Source organism: Schistocerca americana, chromosome 6 (genome assembly GCF_021461395.2).
Source record: "Schistocerca americana isolate TAMUIC-IGC-003095 chromosome 6, iqSchAmer2.1, whole genome shotgun sequence".
NCBI classification, from domain to species: Eukaryota; Metazoa; Arthropoda; class Insecta; order Orthoptera; family Acrididae; genus Schistocerca; species Schistocerca americana.
Window position 1 is genome coordinate 64,253,504 of NC_060124.1, and position 24,642 is coordinate 64,278,145.

At 46.8% G+C, this 24,642-nt stretch overlaps 1 protein-coding gene across 1 annotated transcript in view; it reads right to left on the bottom strand.

Annotated features, from left to right (window-relative positions):
- LOC124619964 (meteorin-like protein) overlaps positions 1-24,642 on the bottom strand; it is a 306,024-nt gene that overhangs the window by 135,557 nt on the left and 145,825 nt on the right. The window lies entirely within an intron of this gene.

Consider the following 24,642-nt stretch of genomic DNA (forward strand, 5'->3'; position numbering starts at 1 on the left):
TCATGGTCACTTCGCGAGATATACGTAGGAGGGAGCAATATACTGCTTGACTCTTCGCTGAAGGTATGCTCTCGAAACTTCAACAAAAGCCCGTACCGAGCTACTGACCGTCTCTCCTGCAGAGTCTTCCACTGGAGTTTATCTATAATCTCCGTAACGCTTTCGCGATTACTAAATGATAATGTAACGAAGCGCGCTGCTCTTCGTTGGATCTTCTCTATCTTTCCTATCAACCCTATCTGGTACGGATCCCACACTGCTGAGCAGTATTCAAGCAGTGGGGGAACAAGCGTACTGTAACCTACTTCCTTTGTTTTCGGATTGCATTTCCTTAGGATTCTTCCAATGAATCTCAGTCTGGCATCTGCGTTACCGACGATCAACTTTATATGATCATTCCATTTTAAATCACTCCTAATGCGTACTCCCAGATAATTTATGGAATTAACTGCTTCCAGTTGCTGACCTGCTATTTTGTAGCTAAATGATACGGGATTTATCTTTCTATGTATTCGCAGCACATTACACTTGTCTACATTGAGATTCAATTGCCATTCCCTGCACCATGCGTCAATTCGCTGCAGATCCTCCTGCATTTCAGTACAATACTCCATCGTTACAACCCCTCGACACACCACAGTATCATCCGCAAAAAGCCTCAGTGAACTTCCGATGTCATCCACCAGGTCATTTATGTATATTGTGAACAGCAACGGTCCTATGACACTTCCCTGCGGCACAACTGAAATCACTCTTTCTTCGGAAAACTTCTCTCCATTGAGAACGACATGCTGCGTTCTGTTATCTAGGAACTCCTCAATCCAATCACACAATTGGTCTGATAGTCCATATGCTCTTACTTTGTTCATTAAACGGCTGTATCGAACGCCTTGCGGAAGTCAAGAAACACGGCATCTACCCTAATAATGTCCGCCTTCGGCACGGATAACAGCGGCGACGCGTCGTGGCCGTGGCAGGTCGCTGGAGGGAGTTGGCACCACTTGTGCACACCAAGTTACATAATTTTCTAAAATTCCGGCGAAAGACGCGATGAGCTCTGAATCCACTTTCTGTCGCATCCGAGATGTGTTCGATCGGTTTCAGGTGTGGCGAATTGACGCACCAGCGCAACAACTGGAAATCACCGCTGTATTTCTCGAACAGTTCCATCACACTCGCCGCCTTGTGACATGGTCCATTATCTTACTGAAAAATACCATTGCCTGCGGGAAACATTATCTTAGTGAAAGTGTGTACGTGGTCTGCAACCAGTGTACGATCTGAAATTTCGTGGCAGATTAAAACTGTGTGCCCGACCGAGACTCGAACTCGGGACCTTTGCCTTTCGCGGGCAAGTGCTCTACCACCTGAGCTACCCAAGCACGATTCACGGCCCGCCCCACGGCTTCAAATCTGCCAGTACCTCGTCCACTACCTTCCAAACTTCCTGAGTCGTGCTTGGCTAGCTTAGATGGTAGGGCACTTGTCCACGAAAGGCAAAGATTCCGAGTTCGAGTCTCGGTCCGGCACACGGTTTTAATCTGCCAAGAAGTTTCATATCAGCGCACACTCCGCTGCAGAGTGAAAATCCCATTCCAGTGTACGATACTTTTTGGCTGTGATGGTGCCTTGCACGAGCTCCACTGGACCCATTGATCTCCGTGCGAATGTTCCCCAGCGTACAATGGAGCCGCCGCCAGCCTATCCCCGTCCCGCTATACAGGTTCAAAAATGGTTCAAATGGCTCTGAGCACTATGGCACTTAACATCTGAGGTCATCAGTTCCCTAGACTTAGAACTACTTAAACCTAACTAGCCTAAAGACATCACACACATCCATGCCCGAGGCAGGATTCCAACCTGCGACCGTAGCGGTCGCGCGGTTCCAGACTGTAGCGCCTAGAACCGCTCGGCCACTCCGGCCGCCCGCTGTACAGGTGTCAAGAAGCTGTCCCGCTAGAAGACGACGGATTAGCGCCCTCCTATCAGCAAGATGATGAAAGTATCCGGATTCATCAACCATAGAACGCTCTGCCACTGCGCCGACGTCTAGTGCCTGTGGTCACGTGCCCATTTCAGTTGTCGCTGCCGATGTCGCGGTGTTAACATTGGCAGATGCAAGGGTCATCGGATGAGGAGGCCCATCGTTAGGACTGTTCTTTGCACTGTGTGTTCAGACGCACTTGTACTGTGCCGATCATTAAAATCTCATGATCGTTTCGCCAGAGTTCGCCGCCTGTCCTGTTTGACCAGTCTGTTCAGCCTACCTCATCCGACATCTGCAATGAGAGGTGGCCGCCCAAACCCCACGGCGTCTGGAAGTGGTTTCACCTTGGTTTCGCCACGTGTTGAAGAGACACACCACAGCGCTCCTCGAACACCGACAAGTCTTTCAGTTTCCGAAATGCCGAGTCCCAGGGCTATCAGTATCTACCCTCCATCAAGCTACTATAGATTAAAAAAACAATGTTCAAATGTGCGTGAAATCTTATGGGACTTAACTGCTTAAGTCATCAGTCCCTAAGCTTACACACTACTTAACCTAAATTATCCTAAGGACACACACACACACACACACACACACACACACACACACACACACACACACACACCATGCCCGAGGGAGGACTCGAACATCCGCCGGGACCAGCTGCACAGGCCATGACTCCGATAGATCGCGCGCCTTCTCCATGTTATGTTGACCGGGGACCTAGAAACGACGGAGAGGCTCCGTCCCCACCGCAGCCGCAGTGGTCCGCAACCCCACGACGACTACCACAGTCCACTTCATCCCTCCGCCGACCCACACCGAACCGAGGGTTATTGTGCGGTTCGGCCCCCGGTGGACCCCCCCCCCCCAGGGAACGTCTCACACCAGAAGAGTGTAACCCCTATGTTTGCGTGGTAGAGTAATGGTGGTGTAGGCGTACGTGGAGAACTTGTCTGCGCAGCAATCGCCGACATAGTGTAGCTGAAGGTAATAAGGGGAACCAGCCCGCATTTGCCGAGGCAGATGGAAAATCGCCTAAAAACCATCCACAGACTGGCCGGCTAACCGGACCTCGACACAAATCCGCCGGGCGGATTCGGCCGTGGACCGGCGCTCCTTCCCGACCGGAAAGCCGTATTAGACCGCACGGCCAATCGGGCGGGCTGCGCCTTCCCCATACTACACAGGGACAACACGCAGGACGGACACTACTCCGCTTCTGAAATGATGCACAAGGCTCGATACACACTCGTCAGCCAGAACATGATGGCCACTGACTTACTATCGATACAAACCCGTCCAGGCGATAGGTGCGCCACCTGGCGAAGAAGCACAGAGAGCTGTGGTGGGTGCCTGCCGACAGCGCAGCATCACGACTTCGGACCTTAAACGTCGGGTGCCAAATGATTTAAACGAGAATATAGGTAGACTGGCAAGATGCGACGGTGCTCGGGGCTAGGTCGGGTTCCCAGTTTGGACCGCAAGCGGGGACAAAACGCGCCTAACCGCATCCAGGTGGCATTCCTGTGGTCGGTCGGAGGAGGGCCAGACCACAGCACGTGCATTCTGCCCCCCCCCCCCCTCTCTCTCGCTCTCTCTCTCTCTCTCTCTCTCTCTCTCTCTCTCTCTCTCTCTCTCTCTCTGTGTGTGTGTGTGTGTGTGTGTGTGTGTGTGTGTGTGTGTGCTTGTGTGTGTGTGTGTGCTTGTGTGTGTGTGTTGAGGGGAGGCTGTGGAAGGGGGGGGGGGGGGAGGTTGTAGCGTCTGACAGTTCTTTGTAACAAGAGAATAACTTTCACGAAACACACAGATAACCATAAAACCAGAGCATATTGTAACAAAGTGTTTATACACTGATCAAATGGCTCTGAACACTATGGGACCTAACATCTGAGGTCATCAGTCCCCTAGAACTGAGAACTACTTAAACCTAACTAACCTAAGCACATCACAAACGCCCATGCCCGAGGCTGGATTCGAACCTGTGACCGTAACAACAGCGCGGTTCCGGACTGAAGCGCCTAGAACCGCTCGGTCACATCGGCCGGAAACACTGATCACCCTGATCTTTATGACCACCTACCTAATAGCTAGTTCTCTGTTTTCCAATTTGTGAATAGTTTCTTCAAGAGTGAAATTTATGTATGTACCTATAGTAAGGGGCAATTTTCCTGTTATTCAATAGAAATAAAATTAAACATTCACTGACGATGTTGTAACTACAGCGAAATGTATGTGGGTAAAAGGTTGTTTGCTCAAGGCGAATCACATCCTATAACAAATTTATACAACGTGTAACAGGAACATGTGCTTGTATTTTTATATGTGGTACCTTTATTTTGTACACACAAAAGTGTTATGGTTATTTTTTCTCAGTGTCTTCCCGGAAGCACTTCACATAATTTACTACCTGATGCCGGCCACTGTGGCCGAGCGGTTCTACGCGCTTCACTCCGGAACCGCGCTGCTGCTACGGTCGCAGGTTCGAATCCAGCCTCGGGCATGGATGTGTGTGATGTCCTTAGGTTAGTTAGATTTAAGTACTTCTAAGTTCTAGGGGACTGATGATCTCAGATATTAAGTCCCATAGTTCTCAAAGAGATTTGAACCACTTTTTTACTACCTGATGTTTTCTACGCGGTCGTAACTACACCACTAGCTGAACTATCCCCGTCAGCACAGAGTGAACATTAATAAAACCGACAAATTGCAGGGACGAATTCCTGACTGGAAATGGAGGGAAAGAAGGTCCTATGAACAAGTGTCCGGAAATGCATCATTGCCACGGTAGACGGCGCTGACCACGTCCTGTGAGTTCCTTGTGTGTTTCAGGCTGTGTGACTGACGCAGCGTACTGTATGCAGCAGAATGGTCCGGTATTCACATCGGAGATGGTGTTCGCGTACGGCCAAGCAGATGCAAACGGTCGAGAGACAGCACGGCTATAGCGAACTAAGTACCATCACAAACACCAACCACACAACACATATTTCAAGCCCTTGTTTGCGTCTGTGTGATCATGAGTACATTCAGACGGCGGACTGTATGTAAACCAGATTTGGAGGACCAGGTTCTATAGCATATTGAGACGAACCTTAGTACAAGCCCCAAACACCATCTCGGCCTGTTCCCGACATGAATTTCAGACCACTCTGCTGCTTACAGTACGCTGCATCAATCTCACAGCCTGCAACACGCAAGGAACACATCGCACTTGATCAACGAACTCTTGATTCGTCAGCGCCATCTACCGTGGCAACGATGAATTTCCGGACACATCTTCATACGGCCTTTTTTCCCCCTCTACTCCCAGTCAGAAATCCGTCCCTGCTGTATGTCAGTTTTATAAATGTTGACCCTATACAGGGTGATCAATTGATACTGACCGTGTCAAATATCTCACGAAATAAGCATCAAACGAAAAAACTAAAAAGAACGAAACTTGTCTAGCTGAAGAGGGAAACCAGATGGCGCTATGGTTGGCCCGCTAGATGGCGCTGCCATAGGTCAAACGGATATCAACTGCGGTTTTTAAAATAGGAACCCCTTTTTTTATTACATATTCGTGTAGTACGTAAAGGAAAATTAATGTTTTAGTTGGGCCACTTTTTTCACTTTGTGAAAGATAGCGCTATAATAGTCACAAACGTATAAGTACGTGGTATCATGTAACATTCCGCCAGTGCGGACGGTATTTGCATCGTGATGCATTACCCGTGTAAAAATGGACCTCTTACCAACTGCGGAAAAGGTCGATATCGTGCTGATGTATGGCTATTGTGATCAAAATGCCCAACGCGCATGTGCTATGTATGCTGCTCGATATCCTGCACGACATCATCCAAGTGTCCGGACCGTTCGCCGGATAGTTACGTTATTTAAGGGAACAGGAAGTGTTCAGCCACATGCGAAACGCCAACCACGACCTGCAACAAATGATGATGCCCAAGTAGGTATTTTAGCTGCTGTCGCAGCTAATCCGCGCATCAGTAGCAGACAAATTGCGCGAGAATCGCGAACCTCAAAAACGTCGGTGTTGAGAATGCTACATTAACATCGATTGCACCCTACCATATTTCTATGCACCAGCAATTGCATGGCGACGACTTTGAGCGTCGTGTACAGATCTGCCACTGGGCACAAGAGAAATTACGGGACGAAGACAGATTTCTTGCACGCGTTCTGTTTAGCGACGAAGCGTCGTTCAGCAACAGCGGTAACGTACGGCATAATATGCACTATTGGACAACGGAAAATCCACATCGGCTGCGACGAGTGGAACATCAGCGACCTTCAAAATGAGTCAAATGGCTCTGAGCACTATGGGACTTAACTTCTCAGGTCATCAGTCCCCTAGAACTTAGAACTACTTAAACCTAACTAACCTAAGGACATCACACACATCCATGCCCGAGGCAGGATTCGAACCTGTGACCGTAGCGGTCGCGCGGTTCCAGACTGTAGCGCCTAGAACCGCTCTGCCACTCCGGCCGGCCATCAGCGACCTTGGCGGGTTAATGTATGGTGCGGCATTATGAGAGGAAGGATAATTGGCCCCCATTTTATCGATGGCAATCTAAACGGTGCACCTAGCGTGCCAACCATAGCGCCATCCCCCATAACGCTAGACAAGTTCCGTTCTTTGTAGTTTTTTCGTTTGACGCTTATTTCGTGAGATATTTGGCCCGGTCACGATCAATGGACCACCGTGTGTAGTCTAACCAACCATTTTGCGCCCAAGCGTCCACACTTCACCACCTGACCTGTGTACTTTGAAGTACGACCGAACCTGAAAACATACGACTCGTAGTAGTTAGAATTATTAGTCTAAAAATGCTGATGCAATGTTGTTCCGTATACGATACTCCGTCACCAATAGATATATCCACCCTTACATCCGTTACACCTTGCATGTAAAGAAACACGGAGAAGAGCTTCTACCTGAGCAAGGTCAAGAACTGTCGGACACCAATAACCTCCGCTCTCTCCCTCCCCCCCCCCCCCCCCACACACACAACTAGTAATAATATGGTCTTCCTGTGACCTTGAACCTGTACTCGTCAAGTCGAGTGTTACAAATAATACCCCATCTCCTCTAAGCTTGCAGTTTGACGTTGCGGAGCTGCGCCGTGACCAAACTGCGTTGCCAGCCAGTCTGCAAGCAGAAGGAGTCACTTATTCAGATCGATCGTTCGTTGCGTTTCTTTTCAGACGCGCCTTTATTGTTCGGTGGAGCGACGCGCGCGGTTCGCTGACGCATCGTCGCGACTGCGGCGGCTTCGCGCCACAGCAGACCAAGGCGAGACGCGACCGCTCGGCCGCGCGCAGATAAAGGCGTGCCCGTCATTAGCCGCCGGGTCTGCGCCTCCGAGCGATACACACTCAGCGCCTGCCTGCTTTTAGTTTCGTTTCTCGCCGCGGTGCGTTCTCCCTTTATGCGGGGGCGTGGGTCGGAGGGACTCGGCAGGTCCGAAGTGAATTGATTAGTCCGGGGGAGGGAGGCCGCACCAGCTCACGGCCGCCAGAGCTGAACACGCGCCGTCTCAGCGCCACACCGCGCCCAACACAGCAGAACGGGACAGAACACGGGGGCACAAAAACGACCGTACGGCCCCGAGCAGAGAAGGGAACGGACGAGGAGGATGGCGGGGGCGGGGCGGGGAGGGGGCGGGGAAGGGAAGGGAAAGGAAAGGAAAGGAAACGGCGACCTGGAGGCGAGGTCTGGCCCCTCACAGACACAAACACAGACAGCCGGAGGCGCCGTCGTAGTCATTAGCCCCGCTGCACCGGCACTGCCTGGTATCGCACACCGCGTCCAATAAGTTCTGCCCGCAGGAGCGACATCTATCACGTTCTGTACTCACTCGACGCCCAAGCAGTAAGGCTGCATTACATCCATACTCCGCGGAAACAAACTGCATCACGAAGTGTATTTCCCATCTACCACGTACACTGCCCGTTCAGAAATTTTCGAGACTATTTTACTCCGCCGGCAGCTGTGGCCGAGCGGTTCTAGGCGCTTCAGTCCGGAGCCGCGCTGCTGCTACGGTCGCAGGCTCGAATACTGTCTCGGGCATGGATGTCTGTGATGTCGGTTACTTAGTGAAACATCCCCTTAGAAAAATTTATATTTTACTGTACATCTACATCTACATCCATCCTCCGCAAGCCACCTGACGGTGTGTGGCGGAGGGTACCTTGAGTATATCTATCAGTTCTCACTTCTATTCCAGTCTGGTATTGTTCATGGAAAGAAAGATTGTCGGTATGCCTCTGCGTGGGCTCTAATCTCTCTGATTTTATCCTCATGGTCTCTTCGCGAGATATACGTAGGAGAGAGCAATATACTGCTTGACTCCTCGGTGAAGGTATGTTCTCGAAACTTCAACAAAAGCCCGTACCGAGCTACTGAGCGTCTCTCCTGCAGAGTCTTCCACTTTTACTAAATGATCCTGTAACGAAGCGCGCTGCTCTCCGTTGGATCTTCTCTATCACTTCTATCAACCCTATCTGGTACGGATACCTCTTACGCTATTTGATTTTAAAACAGCTGAGCAGAACTGAACGTACGCAGATATTTCTCGCTTTACTTATTCTGATCATCACTAAACTGACACACAATATTTTTAACGCAACGCACTCTGACTTTCAATAATCTCTACAAAAAAATGGTCCTGACTAACAATAACCTATACCTTTCATGAATCACTTACCTTACAAAAATCTTCGTTACTCGAACTCGCTGCAATACAGCGAGCGCCAATACTGGCAACTAAATAAAAGATTCTAACTATTGAAAGGCATACTTAGGAAATGAAAGATTTTGATAGAGAAAAAACAATGTATTTACCTTAATAGTGTTCATATATATATATATATATATATATATATATATATATATATATATATATGCTCTGAGCACTATGGAACTTAACTTCTGAGGCCATCAGTCCTCTAGCCTTAGAACTAACTAAACCTAATGTAAGTAGGCTGTTTAGGTTTTTATGTTGGTAACGCCACGTAGCGCTCTGCATGAAAATCACTAACTGTGCTGTGTGCAATCTGTGGCTGCTTTGCATTGTTGGAATTTTTGCTATTGTTGGGCAGTTGGGTGTGAACAGCGCGTAGCGTTGTTCAGTTGGAGGTGAGCCGCCAGCAGTGTTGGATGTGGGGAGAGAGATGGCAGAATTTTGAGAGCGGATGGTCTGGACCTGTGTCCATCAGAAAGAGTAAATTTGTAAAACTGGATGTCATGAACCGATATATATATTTTACAAATTTGCTCTTTCTGATGGACACACGTCCAGATCATCCGCTCTCAAAACTCCGCCATCTCTCTCTCCCCACATCCAACACTGCTGGCGGCTCACCTCCAACTGCACAACGCTACGCGCTGTTCACATCCAACTGCCCAACAATAGCAAAAATACCAACAATGCAAACCAGCCACAGACAGCACACAGCACAGTCAGTGATTTTCATACAGAGTGCTACGTGGCGTTACCAACATAAAAACCTAAACAGCCTACTTACATTAGGTTTAAGTAGTTTTAAGTCTAGAGGACTGATGATCTCAGATGTTAAGGCCGATAGTGCCTAGAGCCATTTTACTTTACTCCACGCAGGTAGGCGTTATCAGCACAGTAAGTACGGTGACACCTTTAACAAATAACTAAACGATTGATGTGCATTCCACCACTCTGTTGTGAGCGGCCAATGATAAGTAGTATGCGAAATTTGTCCCGCACACCCTGATTCCCGAACAGAAACGATGCGTGGAAACATGCCTGATTTGACTGATATAATAAAGATTTTACTGATATAATAAACGTGGACAATACTTTTCTGGAAAAAATCATCGCAGCTGATGAGGCTTCGTCTCCCCAATACGATCCTGCAACAAGACGAGGAACTGCGCAATCGGTCTCTGATGGTTTGCCAAGACCGAAGAAGGTGCGAATGTGACGCGTGGAATTTAACACCACCTGAAAGAATCACGTTTACGATCGTTTCACATGGTTTATGAACGTTGCCATGAAGTAGAGGAGGCTGTATAGAACTGAGGCATTAAAACTCCTCTCTTTATCTTATTTCTCTCAACTATTTGTTACTTCATTCTAGAAACTTTTTAGACCGAGGGAGATCCGCTGCCGATCAACAAATGGCTCTGAGCACTATGGGACTTAACTTCTAAGGTCATCAGTCCCCTAGAACTTAGAACTACTTAAACCTAACTAACCTAAGGACATCACACACATCCATGCCCGAGGCAAGATTCGAGCCTGCGACCGTAGCCACCGCGGCCGGCTGAACGGAACATCGCGCTGCCGTATCTATAGAACCCGCAACAAAGGTCGCCACGCTGTGTGGTTACCTGTCTTACTGCAAGCAAGCCTATTTTCTCCACGGCCGAACGAAAAATATGTTGTACTGTCGAGTGCTGGCAGTGTGGAGCCGTTGAGATACTGCATGGTATATTGCGAGGCCCTCCTTAACTCATTGATCTAATGCCCACAAGGTACTCCTGGGATACCGAGGAACGCGAGCAGTGATCTCCCGGAACGATGAACAGGTCTCCATACGCCACGACCTCGTTGCTCTCTATTTTAGACACGTACTGGTAGATATTTCTTCTCTTCTCACAAACAACATTCAAACACGATTTTTGGATCAGGAAATCACTGCATAATCTGCCCTTATGTACACAGAGTCGGGAGGGGGGAATGAAAGAGATCCAGTGGTAGACAAGTGAGTGAGACTGTGTTGCAGCCTATCCCCAGATGTTATTCTATCTGCATACTGAACAAGCAGTAAAGGAAACCAAAGAAAAATATGGAGAAGGAATTAAAGTTCTGGGAGAAGGAATAAAAAAATGACGTTCGCCGATGACACTGTTATTCTGTCAGAGACAGCAAAAGACTTGGAAGAGCAGTCGGGCAGGAAGTACTGTGGCTCAAATGGCTCTGAGCACTATGGGACTTAACATCAGAGGTCATCAGCCCCCTACAACTTAGAACTACGTAAACCTAACTAACCTAAGGACATCACACACATCCATGCCCGAGGCAGGACTCGAACCTGCGACCATAGCAGTCACGCGGTTCCAGACTGAAGTGCCTAGAACCGCTCGGTGACAGCGGCCGGCAAAGGACCGTGTCTTGAAAGGAGGATATAAGATGATCAACAGAAGGAAAACTAGAGTAACGGAATGTAGTGCCATTAAATCAAGCGATGCTCAGGGAATGAGATTAGGAAGTGAGACACTCAAAGTAGTGGATGAGTTTTGCTGCTTTGTCAGAAAAATAACCGATGATGGCTGGAGTAAAGAGGATATAAAATTTAGACTGAAAGAGAAATTTGCTAACAGCTATTATAGATTTAGGCGTTAGGAATTCTTTTCTGAAGTTATTTATCCGAAGTGAAGCCATGTCTGGAAGTGGAACATGGACAATGAACAGTTTAGATAAGGAGGGAAATGTGATGCTACAGGGGAGTGCTGAAGATTAGATGGGTGGATTATGTAACTAGTGAGGTATTGAACAGAACTGGGGAGGAAAGAAATTTGTGACACAATTTGACTAAACTTAAGCACTGCTTGATAGGATACGTTTTGAGACCTCAAGAGATCACCAGTTTGTTATTCTGAAGGAAGCGTGGGGGTTAAAATTGTAGAGGGAGACCAAGTGATGAACACAGCGAGCAGATCCACAGAAATGAAGGGCCTCCACTGATAGCTGCAGCAAACCAATCTTCTGACTGAGGACTGGAACAACATGCACAAATGTAGATGGCGCTACTCCTGTCTACTGCGTTCAGTTGTGCTGAGGTAACTTTCATTTGGCAAATCTAAGCATGCAGTATACTTTGTGACAATTTGAAATTTTGCTGGTGTCTTCATGGCGTTCTAATTTCAGTGACCTTCAAAGTAAGACACGTCAACTGATTTATGCCTAAAGTTAAGATCTTCTGACAGTGGGCCTCTGCTTACTTCTGTCTGAACTCGCCCAGTTTGCTGCGAGTTAGTTACACTTACGGATATGGAAAGTGTTGCCGGCCGGTGTGGCCGCGTGGTTCTAGGCGCTACAGTGTGGAACCGCGCGACCGCTACGGTCGCAGGTTCGAATCCTGCCTCGGGCATGGGTGTGTGAGATGTCCTTAGGTTAGTTAGGTTCAAGTAGTTCTAAGTTCTAGGGGACTGATGACTTCAGCAGTTTTTAAGTCCCACAGTGCTCAGAGCCATTTGAACCAATTTTTTGGAAAGTGTTGACATTTCTGCGGAGCCCAAGACACTTCAGTTAGTTTTGCTTTTACATCCGTCTGTTTCGTGAACTCACAACCAAATTGTAGCATTCGAACCCAACCTGTAACTCTGTATAAGCTATTGATTAGTCTCTTACAGCAACCAGGTTTATTGCTCTCACATTCGTTGGATCCGCCAAACTCGAACTATCGTCTTCCAACCCAACGTAGACCTCGGTCTAAGCTACAGCTCAGTCTGTCATCGCAACCACCTGCTAAAAGCCTCGTATCCCAGTCCGAGCCACCGGCTCCGCAGAAACGTGTCACCGCAGAAGTGTTCCAATCCAGCTCGAGGGATACCACCGGAAATAGACCAGCCACCGAAGGGTCACCAAGAAAGATCAGATCGTCTCCTACAGTGTAGCTGCACGCCGAAGGCTGCAGGAAGACGACCAGGCAAGCGCCTGCGAGCAAATGAGAACATTTGCAGCGGGGTTGTCGGGGCCGGTACGGCTGGTTTTTGTGGGGGTGTCGGGGTCGCATGTATCAGACGGCGCTCACCCCCCCCCCCCCCCCATCTCATCTCCCCTCCCCTCCCTACACACACGTGCAACCCGACTCCCCGCAGAAATCCCTCGGCCCGCCGCCTCGTGACAAATGTGTGTGGCGCTGGCGTGTAACTCAGCGGGGTGTCTGCCAGCATTCTTCCCCCGGTACGTTTATGATAATTGTGTAATAGGGAAACGGCGCTGCCTGCTGCGAGATGAACCCCTCCCCTCCTCCATATATAAAGAGGGTCAGCATTGCGGAATTCCGCGTCGGCCCTCGTTGCCTGCTGTTGTTACAGCTGAAATGCTCGCTGCTTAAATTCATTGGGAAACTAGCACATTGTGCCTCGAATCGATGTGAAAAACCGACCGGTTAGAACCGGTACCGATTTTTCAATTCTGAATAACGGTTATTTATCGGTCTCAGTTACAATAGGTTTTTTTCAATTTTTTAATAATAACCGGGTAAAACACCGGCATATCAACTTCCCATAGCAGCAGTACTGAAAGTTTTGTTTTTTAACTGAAACTTTTTCATAAAACTAGAAAAAATCCTGTTCTTTGTAACACTATTATTGTTGAAATTGGGAAACATGATCAGCACTATTTTGATAACAACAACTATCGTTAGAAACGTATAACAGAGAATCGATACAGCATTGCAGAGACAATAACGTACCTGCTACTGTGTGGCGTGACCTGTTAGACGGCATGCGTGTACGTGCCGTGTGCAACACTTCCCCCAACCTGGGATGGCCAGCCCTAGCCTCGATACGATAATTCGCGTGCTATCGGCCAAGCGAAGATCATGCAGCGATTGTGCGGTGCCTGTTGAGCTTCTACCGTGTTTGCAGCTGTCGCCCAATGATTTTACTCTGTTTGTCGAAACTTTAACACTGAAGTAAACATTGCGCTGTGTATTCCTCTGTGTTTGTCGTTGCCTCACTCGAACGTAAATGACGGCCTGTCGAATAGACTCGCGCTTACGGTTATTACGGTGCGTTTGCCCTTTCTTCACAGTTCGCAAATGGCCTTACTGGGCCAGTGAAATGGAAAATTGCATTCTGCTTATTTAGTGCCTAGACAACAGCGAAGGGGCACACGAAAATTATTTTGTCATCTTCAGTACGAATACTGGTTTATGGAGCTCTCCACCACAGCGCATCCCTTGCAAGCTTCCACCTCCTAATAACTACTGAAGCCTACATCCTTCTGAACCAGCGTACTGTATTCATCTCTTCGTCTCTCTACGGTTTTTATCCCCCCCCCCTCCACTCTCCCCCCCCCCCCCCCCGACTGAAATTGGTGATCGCTTGATGTGTCAGACTGTGTCCTATCAACCGTCCCACGAGTTTCTTTTGTCCCCAATTCTATTCAATATTTCCTCTTTAGTTATGTGATCTACGTACCTAATCTTCAGCGTTCCTCTGTAGCACCACATTTTATAAGTTTCTATTCTCTTCTTGTCCGAACTGTTAATCGTCAACGTTTCATTTTCGTACAGGGCTACACTCTTAGACAAACAACTGCACTAGTCTCCGTAACACACAAATTTATATTCAATGCTAACAAATTTGTCCATTTCGCAAACGCAGTTCTTGCTACTGCTATTCTAGTCTTTTACTTAGGCCACCATGAATTGCCTTACTGCCCAAGTAGTAAAACTGATCTACTTACGGTGTATCATTTCCTAATCTAATTCCATAAGCATCGCCTCATTTAATTCAGCTACAGTCCATTCCCCGTTTTCAATTTTTTTTGTTCATCTTGCAGTCTCTTGTCAAAGCGTCCTCCATTTCGTTCAAATGCTCTTCCACCGTTGCCATCTCTGACTGAGTAACATGACATCAGCAAACCTCAGACTTTTCATTTTATCCTTCTTCCTTAACTGTAATCTCCCTGCCCCCTCTTAAGGGTCTCCTTGGTCTCCTTTACTATGTGATCAATATACAGACTGAAGAACAACGGGGATAGGGCACAACCCTGTCCAGATACTGACAAGTAGTTCAAAAATGGATAAACAAGAATTGCTAGTCTGTAAAAGCATGTATAACTAGGGGAAAGATAAGTGCTGCCTACAGGAAATTTAGAGATATCTTTCGAGAAATGACAAGCAGCTGTACGAACAATAATACCAAGCCTGTACTAAGCAAAGAAATGTCTCTCAGCACTATGCTACTTAACAGCTGAGGTCACCAGTCCCCTAGAACTTACAACTACATAAACCTAACTAACCTAAGGACATCACACAAATCCATGCCCGAGGCAGGATTCGAACCTGCGACCGTAGCGGTAGCGCGGTTCCAGACTGAAGCGCCTGGAACCGCTCGGCCACGGCGACTGGCACTAACAAGGGGAGGCCGCCAATTGTGAAATTCAGATTCGATTCATACTGCGCATAATAAAAGCTCATGGCCAGAGGTGTAATGTGGCAAAGCACCAAGATGCACTTCTCAGCCGTTGTCGAGAAAATCGACAGTTAAAAGAAGCCGTTGCGGTGAAATACTATCTACGATTAATAATTTTCTCCAGCGTCGTGGCGCAGCGGTAAGCGCTCGGGTTCGTAATCCAAAGGTCGTCGGATCGAATCTCGCGCCAGGCAATTTTTTTTTAATAATTAGTTTTTTGTAATTCAAATATATATATATATATTATACTATTAATGAATTGCTTATGCATGTTGGTGAAGGCGGATCGCTCTCCAATTATACCGCCTCCATTTTTCCGTTTGTTTAACAGGGTGTACCAAAGCTCTCCCGTCCGCACTGATTTTCGACGATGTTATAAGTTGCGCTAGGAACCGCATCTACCTTCTTTCGAAGTTAGCAGGCAACTACGCTAGTTATGGGGCGGCTCGTTTCGGCCCATTCAACATCTGTCCTTCAAGTGTAACGAGCGAGTAACGGAGTTTATATTTCATACCTGCCACAGCAAATTTGTGTTCGTGGGGGTCTCTATTCTAATTCGAACGTTTGACTTACGCTATAAGTATTCGTTTCGGAATATCGTTTCTACGTCTTCCGTTAACTATACGTGGTTAACATTATGAAGACAATTAATAACATTTGTGAAATACAACTTTGTTTGCGGAAAACATAATGATGTTCGAAGTCGCCAGTTTTTCCACCACAAACGACTTTCAACAACTTATTATATGCATAATTGTTGCAACTGATTGCCGGAAAACAAATACTAAAAAAAAGGTTTGCATGGCGCGAGATTCGATCCGACGACCTTCGGATTACGAACCCGAGCGCTTACCGCTGCACCACGACGCTGTAGAAAGTTATTAGTCGTAGAGAGTATTTCACGGCAACGGTTTCTTTTAACTGTTGATTTTCTCGACAACGGCTGAGAAGTGCATCTTGGTGCTTTGCCACATTACACCTCTGGCCATGAGCTTTTATTATGCGCAGTATGAATCGAATCTGAATTTCGCAATTGGCGGCCTCCCCTTATAAGCAAAGAAGCGAAAGGTGATAGGCCGAAGGAGTATATGGAAGGGCTATGCAGGCGTATAACGCACTGCTTCCCCAGTGGGAAGGCGTGTCGGTCTTCGGCACGAATCCGCCTAGCGGATTAGTGCAGAGGTCCGTTGTGCCTGTGTATGGTTTTTAAGGCGGTTTTCCCTCTGCCTCGGCGAATGCGGACTGTTTCTCCTTATTCCGCCTCAGTTACACTATGTCGGTGATTGCTGCGCAAACACTGTCTCCATGTACGCGTACACCATAATTGCTCTACCACGCTAACACTGGGATTACACTCGTCTGGTATGAGACGTTCGCCGGCCGGTGTGACCGTGCGGTTAGAGGCGCTTCAGTCTGGAACCGCGTGACCGCTACGGTCGCAGGTTCGAATCCTGCCTCGGGCATGGATGTGTGTGATGTCCTTAGGTTAGTTAGGTTTAATTAGTTCTAAGTTCTAGGCGACTGATGACCTCAGAAGTTAAGTCGCATAGTGCTCAGAGCCATTTGAACCATTTTTTTTTATTATGAGACGTTCCCGGGGTGGGGGGTGGTCCACTCGGGGCCGAAATGCATAATAACCCCGAGTTCGGTGTGGGGGCGGCGGTGGGGTGGGTGCACTGCTGTGGCCTGTTCTGGGGTTGTGAACCACTGAGGGATACGAAGGCAGGACGAAGCTTCGCCGTTTCCAGGTCCCCGGTTTAAATACACAATACACTGTAACGTTATTGTGCTGCCAGCGAAAACGACATGTCCCGTAACAAAATGCGTGTAACTAAACAGTTATCTCTTACTTTATAGCCGACTATGTGAAACATGTTTGATTGGAAACAAACATTCAGTTACCAAAGACGGATGCTTTTTTTTTCTTTCTTATGTACACAACAGATACAATTAACATAGCATCTGAGGAAGATTGGCATGAATAACAACAATATGGAAACAAATAAAACAGGAAAAAATGACAACAGTTTTTTTTCTCATTCAGACAGTGACGATCTCTACAAATACACCTGGGCAAACAACTGTATTCCACCCCTCCGTTAAATTTCGAGTCAGGTAATATCGAATGGTCTGTTTGTATTGACCCGATTTTATCGCACGAGTGTGCCGCGTGCCTGCATTAATTTACTTTTGAAGGTATCGGTGCGTGCCATTGCGTGAAGGCACGCCCGGAAGAACCAGCCTCGCGTGTTCGAAGCCGCGCCGCCAACTCCGTGCACATTTTTGCACTCGGTCGCTCACTGGTATGATCACGGAAGCGTTAAGTGGTGTCGCGCTTCTTTTCCTTTCAACTTTTACACAGAAAAAAAAATTATGATTAACTAGCGGCAGAGTGATTGACGGATGTGCATAGGGGTCGCCAGGGAGCGTGTTGCCGGTTCGCCGTTCCCGCACTTGTGCTGTTACTGTGGCAACAATACCTGTGATATTGCCTACTGGCTTAGCTCACACATTCCCGGTCGGCACTGTAATGAACTTGTCCTGCACGATCCTAATGGCCTCGACACTTTATTGCGCATATTCACTGCTAACTTGATTCAACAGGGCCGGTCGGAGTGGCCTTGCGGTTCTAGGCGCTACAGTCTGGAGCCGAGCGACCGCTACGGTCGCAGGTTCGAATCCTCCCTCGGGCATGGATGTGTGTGATGTCCTTACGTTAGTTAGGTTTAATTAGTTCTAAGTTCTAGGGGACTGATGACCTCAGAAGTTAAATCGCATAGTGCTCAGAGCCATTTGAACCATTTTTTTTTTATTCAACAGTCGGCTGCATGGACACAAATCACATAACCGGTAGTTATCGCAAAGGCTACGTTATAATTCTCTTCCGCAACCGACTATCGCAATCTTCACCAGAGACAGCAGATCGATTCTACAACAGCGAACTCAACACACAGCGTGTTAAAAAAGTAAATTCTCAGTTTGTTGGTGTAGTAGCTTGAGAAGTAATGCATCCTTCGCCGTGTAACCGGATACTAATCAGAGATTCATATGTTCAGATCTGAATTTCTTGCTCCAATACTTGTGACAGCGTCCTCCCGATAATAGTCCTATCTCTAACTGCTACGCCTACATCTGTACTCCCACAAGCAACCACTACGCGTATGGAAGAGGATACTTACAGCAGCTCTTGCTCCTCCTCTTCCCTGCACCAATCACGGGTTGGTACATGAGAACAACGACTGCCGATAAAGCTCTGTATAAGGTCTAATTGCCGGCCGCTGTGACCGATCGGGTCTAAGCGCTTCAGTCCGCTGCTGCTACGGTCACAGGTTCGACTCCTGCCTCTGGCATGGATGTGTGTGATGTCCTTAGGTTAGTTAGGTTTAAGTAGTTCTAAGTCTAGGGGACTGATGACCTCGGATGTTAAGTTCCACAATGCGTAGAGCCATTTGAACCAAGGTCTAATTTCTGATATTGTTTTCTATTTCCGTTCACGTCATTTCGTGACGCGTATGTAAGAGGAAGCATTAAGTTGTCCGACTCTACTGGAGACACACGGTCTCCGAATTCCAACAGCGAAAACGTGGCGCTCATCGACGAAACACACACACACACACACACACACACACACTCTCTCTCTCTCTCTCTCTCTCTCTCTCTCTCTCTCTCTCTCTCTCTCTCTCTCTGTGTGTGTGTGTGTGTGTGTGTGTGTGTGTGTGTGTGTGTGTCAACTCAACCCAATAAGCATCCCAGACTGATGAACGATACTCAAGGATTGGTGGAGCAAATGTTTATTAAGGCACTTCTTTCGAGGATCAATTACATTTCCCCCAGATTCCTCAAGTGAATCTCAGCCTCGCATCTGCTTTCCCTACAGTTTGTTCTATGTCGTCATTTAATTTTTGGTCTTTCTGGGCGGTTTGCTCATCGGTATTTTATACGGTGGTTATTATTTCCAGTGATTTGTCGGCGACAGTGAAATTAACAGTACTGGGCCTATTCGCCTATTTACACGCATTATTTTACATTCGTTTACGTACAATCTCAACCGACAGTTCTAGCACGAATCGCCTATCCTCTGTGTGTCTTTCTGCATTTCGATGCAATCACCTGGACTTGAAACCTTCCTACAGAGAACAGCATTGTCCCGGAATAACCTCTCGGAGCCTGAACGTTGTTGCCTAAATCAGGACTATAGGCTGTACGCAGTAACTGCCCTTCAGTACTCCCGAAATTACGTTTATGTATCTCTATTTCGGCCGCCTCGTGCCAGTCCTAGGGACAGACAACATCCCGAAGCGGACAGCCTCTTTTAGCGAGGGCGAGCTTGTTGTTGTTGTTGTTGTTTCGGACATAACCCACCCTCCCGTTGTAAACTTAAGTTTCCACTATTTTGTAGACATCCGTTTCTAGTGGTCGCACCAGGTAAAACACATTTAATCTTGTCCAGCTGCCTAAGGTACCTCGCCAGGTTGGAGGGTGGCCACTAATTTTCTTAATCTAGTTTTACTTGTTATTACCACTTAAAATGGCGTGTTGAAAAGTAATTCCCCCAATTTTTTTACGTGAACACTCTTAGAGCTTTTTAAATAATATTTTATTCTTAATGTCATCCGCCCCGAGAGCTGAGTGGTCAGCGTGACGGATTGCCGTCCTACGGGTCCGGGTTCGATTCCCGGCTGGATCGGAGATTTTCTCCGCTCAGGGACTGGGTGTTGTGTTGTCTTCATCATCATTTGATCCCCATGCGACGCGCAGGTCGCCCAATGTGGCGTCGAATGTAATAAGACCTGCACCAAGGCGGCCGGACCTGCCCCGTAAGGGGCCTCCCGGCCAATGACGCCAAACGCTCATTTCCATTTTCTTTCCATTCTTCATGTCTACGTATTTGCATCCCTCTGCCGCTAGAAGGCTGCGAATAGAAGCGTTTAAAATGGCGGTGTTTAACGTAACTGCCGGCCGGGGTGGCCGAGCGATTCTAGGCGCTACAGTCTGGAACCGAGCGACCGCTACGGTCGCAGGTTCGAATCTTGCCTCGGGCATGGATGTGTGTAATGTCCGTAGGTTAGTTAGGTTTAAGTAGTTCTAAGTTCTAGGGGACTGATGACCTCAGAAGTTAAGTCCCATAGTGCTCAGAGCCATATGAACCATTTTTTTAACGTAGCCATGTCGGTGAGTGGGAAACAACGTGCTGTAATCGAGCTTCTAGCTGGTGAAGAGTTCTTCCGCACGTGGAGCCCCGTCTCCTCTCCTGCAGTACGACAATGCCAAACCACACATCAACGCAGAGACATCTGCAAAATCCGATGCCTTCGGTTCACTGTCATCGATCACCATCCATCTAGCCCCGACCTGACCGCATCGCATTTTCACCAGGTTCCAAAACTTAAAGACACCTTCGATGACTTCACTTTGACAGTGATGAAGCGGTGCAAGCAGAGGTGAGGTTATGGCTGCGCCAACGAAGTCAAACATTCTTCTGCGACGGTATTAAACTAGTCTCTCGTTGGGAGAAATGTGTTCGTCGCCAGGATGACTAAGTTCAGAAATAAATATGTACAAATGAAAAAGATAAAATTAGTTTTATTTAAAAACTTTACGACTTTTAACACGAACAATTCGGAATCCTCTCTATTCAACACGGCCTCGTAGTAAAACAAACGTTCACGTATCATAAAAAAAGCACACCACGTGCTATTACAGTGAGGCTTAAAAATTACTTCTGTGTTCCCAGAATGAAGTTTTCACTCTGCAGCGGAAGTAAAATTGTGAGGACGGGTCGTGAGTCGTGCTTGGGTAGCTCAGTTGGTGGGGCATTTGCCCGCGAAAGGCAAAGGTCCCGACTTCGACTCTCGGTCCGGCACACAATTTTAATCTGCCAGGAAGTTACTTCAGTGTTCTGCACCATTTCATCTTAACGTGATCGACACGCTTCCTCTCGATGCGGATGTGACCGGGTGTATGCGTGTGCGAGTATGCGTGTGTGCGAGTATGTGTGTACGCACGCACGCGCAGTCCAAACAGTTTTAGTACAGCGGGGCGCAGTTTTGCGCAACGAACACAGCTGAACTGAATGTAATAATGTAAAATCATGCGAACAACTGACAATTGTGCTCTTGAATATGTAATGAGAGAATGGTACAAGGAAAATCCTATGAATATTAAAATTGGAACTAAGAAAGATAAAATAAACCTAAATTGCTTGGGATTTGCTGATGACCTAGCATTACTAGCTAATAATATTCAGGAAGCCACGAAACAAATAACAAGCTTACAAAATATAGCACAAAAATTAGGACTCCAGATATCACTTGAAAAGACTGAAATAATGGTAACGGATCCACTTGTAATAGATCACATCACAGTGAACAATAGGGAAATTAAAATAGTGAAACAATTTAAATACCTGGGTGAAATTATAACACATAAATTGGACGAGAAACCTGCATGGCGAGCAAGAACTAATAAAATGATAAAAGCTCAAAAACTAACATGGTCTACGTACAATAAAAAATGTCTATCAATTAAAACAAAATTAAAACATTACAAGACGGTGGTTCAACCAGAGGTTACATAGGGAAGTGAAACTCTTTTTAAAGTCACCCAGAAAAACAGAATTGACAAAATTTTAAAAGTAGAGAGAAGAATTGCTAGAACATGCATAAATAAGAAATATCAAAAAGCTGGGCAATGGCGGATAGTTCCAAATGAAGTGGTATACAGAGAACTGGAGCCCATCACTGATACTATACGAAAGAAAAGGATCTCTTTTTGTGGTCACATTCTGAGGACACCAGAAACCAGATTATCAAGGAAAATTATTGAGAAACTCTGAAATTTGAAACAACAAGGAGGATGGCTTAAGGAAATAAGAGAGGATATGGAAGAACTGGAAATAACTCTGGATGATTTGCAGAACAAAACGCCAAATTTTAAGAAGTTGAGGGACACAGAAATAAGATTTAAACCAAAAATTGACAAACGACATACAATGAAAAGGGTATTTACAGATAAGGAACGACGAAAAGCATCGGAACGAATGAAGAGATACTGGGCCACTCGGAAGGGGAAAGTACCAAAGAAGAGGACCAGAAATGATTGACTGAAGTGGTCCAATGAGGCCGTAAAAGCAGAAGAAGAAGAACAATGATCAACTAAACATCTGAGACATTTCAAGGAAATATACCTCACAAGGAATCGCCTCGTTTCGGGTGAACGGGGGCGACGAGTTGATGCGAAAACACCTCGACACTCATTCCATAACAGCAGTTTAAAAATTAGGTAAAAAATCCTGTACCGCTTCTCTAAAGTGAAGCGTATCATTGTTCCTCTAAATGACCTCTGAAATGTTTCTAAGTTAACTTGCAAGAAGGTCGTTGTGGATCTCCTCCTCTACGGCACTTCCGCGTGTGGAAGGCAATGCAGCGGTGAGCGCTTCCGCCCGGAATGCACCGCCGCGCTCTGGTTGAAGGCTGCCGCGCCCGCAGGAATGCGACAGCTTCACTGCGCATGCGAAAGCTGGCAACAGGCACGAGACCTCGATACGGCCTGTGTTACGACTAGAGATGGGTCGAACTCGTTCATTCCCGTGAAGTACTTCATTCATTTCACTCTTTGCCGTGAAGCGTTCAAATGAAGTAGTTCATTCATGAAGTACGGAAGCCTGGCGAAGTTGCCCAGTTCGCCGTTCAGCCGCGGCTACGCTCGTTTCGCCTCGCTCTTACAATAAAGCTTCGTAATACTTTATATTTTTACCAACAGATGGCCGAACTATGCAGTAACGTGCACGCGACGTCTTGCGTCTTACAGCGTCTGAGTTAACTTAAATACAGGAAGGTCGAAGGGGACAAAGGAAAGAGAAACAGAGAAGCCTGTCACATATAAAGAAGGTATTACGTTTAATCTTGCTCGACATTTTCTCATGAAGCGCCAAAAAGAGTCTTCCTCTGCCAAGTAAACCTTGTTTGTTGTATTTACGGACTGAAAACTAGGGCTACCAACGAAATGCAGTCCAAGTTTATGTTCCTTTTAAAATTTAATCCAAAATAGAATGAGTATGTTTACCACTGTCACAAAGTCTATATACCTACGTTAAGTAATTATTCAGAAGTTTTCCTGGAGATTTTATTTTTATTGAGAATAATAACCCTCTAAATTCAAAACATAAACTGTCACCCGTAGTCATTGGTACGATTTCAGGTAAAATCCCTCTTTATTTTATTCGAAACCAGTTTTTGTGTCTGTTCACGCTTATACAATGGCTAGCAACACGCGATCGCGTAAAAGTGGTGAAATTTGGGGTTTCTTCGCCGATTTAGGTTATGTGAAAGCAAAGTGCAACTGCTGTTCTAAGTGTATTTCACCGCGCGATTCGTCGACAGGCAGTACAGGGAGGATTGAAGTGAAGGGAGAATGAGTGACGTAGCGCCAATGTAGTGGGAGAGGGAGAGTGGAAGAGAGTGAGTGAACGAACTAGACAAAAAGTGTGGAGTGTACTATCTGTGGAGAGTTTGAAGTACCAGTTCATTGAAATTGAGTGGTTAGTTCACACTTCACTGGAGTGAAGCGTTCATTTAAACGACTCATTCACGAGCTCCCCATCACTAGTTACGACCGCACGTAGCATTCGTATTTCTGGCTACAGCGCGTTAGTACTACACGCCAAACTTTATTATTACAGCATCTGCAATTCAGAATATCCAAGGATGCCTTTACGGGTACAAAGTAACTAACTAAACTTCGACGTCAACTCTAGTGACGTCAGCGCGAGGTAGCTGATACTAAACTACGATGGCTCATCTACATCTATACACCGCAAGGCACCGTATGGTGGGCGCCGGAGGGTACTTCTGTATTTCCCCGCGTCCTCTGTGCTCTTCCTATAATTTCTACAAGTTTCTAGTCGTTTTCATTTCACGAGACGTGCGTGGCTGTCAATAACATATCCTGTGTTCATGTGCGGTTTCAGTGTTCCGCGGAAAGGTACACTGGCCTGTGTTTGGCAAAGAGCGAAATGCAGGAGCAAGGAACTACGTAAACTGAAACTTCAGTCCTCTGGGCGTAAACGGCTGAAGGACATTCGCAAACAATCTCGCCGAAAAGACATTCGAAAACAAAGTAAAATTGTCGTGTCGAACTTACTGAAGACTGTTTCACTGATCTGGCCAACAGTGTAGAAGCCACGAATAATATAAATTTTGCGCAAGTTCATAAAATGACGGCGAAACTGTATTCCGTATTACTTGCAGTAAAATCGACAGAATCTCCAGATATGAGCACGCGTTTTGATCCTCCGAGACAGGGATTTATATGAAATCGTCAAGTAAGGAATTTGGCGATTTGACAAAAAGTTACTGCGTAAAACTTTACTTCGACATTACGACAGGGGACAGCATCCGACGCCTACAAAAACGCAGAGTGATCTCCATGAAAAAATAATTATTCTGACTGAGAAACCGTG